Here is a 4,084-nt window from a genome sequence, read left to right as displayed (position 1 = left end):
AATTTTTTCCAACTTTGTTGTGGGTAAAGACAACAGTTGGCATGATGTGGATTTATATGGAAGACACTTCTTTGATGTGTACAGTGTTTTCATACGATCAATATTTTGGATCACTAATGTCTAGGAGTTGGACACACTGAAGACATGCTTTATGCATCAAATTGAGGTTGAATCTGTAGGTTCCTCAATTATACCTTTACAAGGAATTGCATATTTCCTTTTTTCCCCTGACTCTTTGGCACAAATTGGGTTTTTCTCAAGAAACATGAAACAATTCATCTTTTCTTTGTGGTAATTGAAACAATTCTTCTTAGGCTGGCATTTTCATGCTTTTTAATTTGAAAAGAAGGATATTATGGAAGTCTATTCACTTTTCTATTTTTGGGACACATTGAAAGAATAGAATGAAATAAAGAGTGAAGAGTTAATAACATCTCATTATAAGATCTTTCATCTATGTCTAGCCATTATAAAAACTTAATCTTTACACAGCACGGTTGTAAAGTGAGTTCATGTTTAACAGCAACATCAACTTTGCTATCAAAATTTCACACTTTGTTAGCTTATTGAAAGAATAAAGCAAAAAAATTTCTAAAGTTTCCATCCCCACAACTAGAATAAACCCTTAAGTAGTAGAAATAAAGTATTAGCTTCTAATGTCTAGAATGGCTTATTATACTAATTTAGAAGTTAAGAACAAACAATTCACTGAGCGATTTAGATTTGAAGATTCTAGGGATTGTGATATCTGCTCCAAAAGCTGAAGTATAATACCAAGCCAACCAATGGGTACGAGGACAGGGCCTCCTTCCTCGACAGAATCTATGGCACAGGAGCATATCAAAGCAAGCTTGTCTATTTCCACTGTATCTTCACTAGTGTCAGTGAAATCTTCCTTACTATTATTGTCATCTCTGCCAAAGAAAAAACAGAAAGATGAAGAGATGGCAAAAATTCTTAAATACAATGAATCTGAAGGGGAAGATCTACTGATCATGGGGGGGGGGGGGCGTAGATCTAGCAAAAAGTTTAGACCCTGTAAATTATTGCTGGAATATGTAATATTATATACCTCAGGGGTGAGAAATCAGAACCAGTTGGAGAGTTGACCTTTCGCTGTATCTGATTCATACTTCTATTAAGCATGAAACACTCACATTGCCACACAGATGATAAATCTGAAAATGAGATCACATCATTCCCTTGAAGAGAATTGTAATAAAATCCCATTGCATGTGTAGATGCAAATATGGAGCTTGATAAGCATGCGAAGTTTCTTTTTGGACCATTTATCACCCAGTTAGAACCTATTTCCAGGCCAGAGCTGAATGCTTTTATGACCAATGTCCCATTATGGTAGACTTGTTCAGCATGCTTGAAGGACTGAATTTTCTGAATGCACTCCTTCTCATGTGCTGCACTGACATAGCCTACTTATTGAATCCACAAAGAAATTAAAATGTACAAGGAAATTTAAGTTGCTAAGAAGAAAGTCCATGCATCAATCCATCTTTCTAGCAAAGAAAATCTAGAATGCCATGGAGAATTTACCATGTTCATTAGAGAACATTTTTATGGCACAATGCTACCATAGTACCATGCATGATAGACAAATATTTCAATGGGGGCTGGTCAAATAGAAACCCTTGTACAATAAGGTGCTCAACAATGAGATTTTACATTTATTCAACTTCTCCGTTAACAAAAACAGAATATTAGAGTAAAATAAAGGCCAAAATGTAAAAACCTCCCCTGAGCTTTCTGACAATCATAAGAACCTCCCCTTAAGTTTCACTTTGACAAAAACCTCCCCTACAGTATTGAAAATACTTTTATTATTGTCTTGGATAGAAAACTTTAGCCTAATGCATTAGTTTTTTCAAAAATACACATTTTACCTTTATACCTATCAATCCATATGAAAGTTTATTAAAATACCCCCAAAAGAACTCATTTTTCATTAAAAAGATTCTCCAAATCAAATTGAAGAGAATAAAGTAATTTTGCTCTATAAAAAATGTTGGGTCTAGTGAAGTGAAGAAGGGCAAATCTGGTATTTTGAACATTGACTAAGGGTATCTTAGTGTTTGAAAATTGACTAATGCTATCCTACTGTTTCTTACAATTGACTAATATCTCCCTTAATGCATCTCTTAACAAAAAGACAAAAAAATGTTATTTTACATTTTATTCTTTTTCAAAATTTCAAAATAAAATAAATAAAAATCTTGGACTCACCCAATAACAGCTGTCGTCAATAGAAGAAAAAAACTTGCCTTTGAGCAGTAACAGAATGACAAGAGTGGAAGCTATTCGGAGACGGAGTTGCGGTAGAAAACCTGTGTTATGTGTTATGAGAAAACCTCTCTCTCGACCTGTACTCTCCCCCCTCCCCCTTTCCTATTTCTTATTCATCATAGCAGTCAGCCATTCGGAGACGGAACCGTGGAAGGTCCTGCCTTTCCATAAATCCAGCAGGTACTTAGAGACCACCGACAAAAATAGCATCTCTTCATCATGGTGGTCAGCCATTTGGAGATGCCTAAATCCAACTACCCCATTAATGGCAATCTCTTATTGCAACTCCACAGTGAAAAAAAATCAAATATCTCAACTCATCTCTCGATCTCTTTCTTCTAGAATTTTTAGTGACATTAAAAAAAATAAAATAAAAAACGAAGCTGGTAGGTTGCGTCTCCGTGCATGTCCCTGCTTTGCGATCTCTTACCAATGGTCTCTGCTCTGTGCATGTCCCTATCACCATGGTGGTCTTAGTTGAAACTCGACGACAACGAGAAGAATGAGCCTAGAGACAGGGTATATAAGACCTTCACAAATTTGCTTGGAGGATGCAGTAGAATCAATTGTGGTAGGTTGGAAACAGTGGAAATCCCAATAGGCTGTCTCTGCGGCTGAACATTAGAAGTGTTCTGAGATTAGGAATACTGCCTCTGCTGCAACAGGATTTCTGACAGTGAGAGGAAAGGGGCTGCCGGTGGTGGTCTAACTGGAGCGGCGGATAGGAGAGAGAGAGAGAGGAGGGGGGGGGGGGGGAGGGAGAGGACTTGCAGTGGTGTGGGGCGGTCATTGCAAGATGAAGAGCTTCAACAATGTTGTAGTGGTCACCGGCGTTCAGAACTTCGGATAGCTTTAGCAATACGAAGAGCACGGTGAAAAAACTCCTTGTATTGGTGAAACCCCTTCTCCTTTCAGCATGAGCTGATTCTCATGTTTGTTACTCTGTGCCTGAACCCAATAGGAAAAAGAAGAGGAAAGAAGTGGAGGGTAAAATTGGATATATATATATATATATATATATATATATATATATATGTACATTACGTATGAGGTTTTGACAGAATATTTAAGGATGTTTGGTAGAGTTTGTCAATTGTCAAAAACAGTAGAGGTACACTTAGTCAATTTTTAGTTTACACTTAGTCAATTAATTAAACTATAATAATTTCAAACAGTAAAGGTACACTTAGTCAATTAACTAAACTATAATAATTTAAGAAATTTACCCCTTTTATTATTCAAATGAAGTGATGGTTTAATTGACCCTTCGCAAGTCAGATTGAATAGCTTCATTGAAGTGATTCCATTATGACCTATTTCCTTGGCTGATAGCTTGTCAAGATTAAGAGACCGGTGGCACTGGGTTAGCATTTGTGGTTGGTATTGGTGGCATCCAATCTGGGTTAGTCTTGTATCTTAATGTTGAATAAGAAGTTTTTTTTTTGGAGATAGGGGTGTAAATGGATAATATCATGATCTGATCCTATTTTGTTGGATTTGGATATCTCCATTTCGGATTTTTGGATCACATTGGATGATAGGATTTGGTTAAAATTCGGATGAAATTTGGATCACCCCCTATCTAATCCAAAAGAATCCGATTTGAGACACATACACATGTTATTTATATTACATATTTATAATTTTTTTTATATTATTTATTTTTTAATAAAATATATATATATATGATAAAAATAATTAAAAAAATACTTGTATTTTTTATTTTTATTTATAAACTTATATTTTCCCTTTTCTTTAAATAATTTATTAAATTTTAAAATTAAAT

General features: G+C 35.2%; 1 long non-coding RNA gene across 1 annotated transcript; it reads right to left on the bottom strand.

The window, feature by feature from the left end:
- Positions 1-424: 424 nt before the first annotated feature.
- Positions 425-3,228, bottom strand: LOC148845636 (uncharacterized). The gene is made up of 3 exons (XR_016102388.1): positions 2,239-3,228; positions 1,073-1,415; positions 425-914 (listed from the first exon to the last, which is right to left on the bottom strand). It is a non-coding gene; the product is annotated as an uncharacterized LOC148845636 (long non-coding RNA).
- Between the last annotated feature and the right edge of the window lie 856 nt (positions 3,229-4,084).

This window comes from Nelumbo lutea, chromosome 7, assembly GCF_056320005.1.
Source record: "Nelumbo lutea isolate HS-2025 chromosome 7, American lotus-T2T, whole genome shotgun sequence".
In the NCBI taxonomy this organism is placed as follows: domain Eukaryota; kingdom Viridiplantae; phylum Streptophyta; class Magnoliopsida; order Proteales; family Nelumbonaceae; genus Nelumbo; species Nelumbo lutea.
This window is presented reverse-complemented; position numbering and strand designations above follow the sequence as displayed.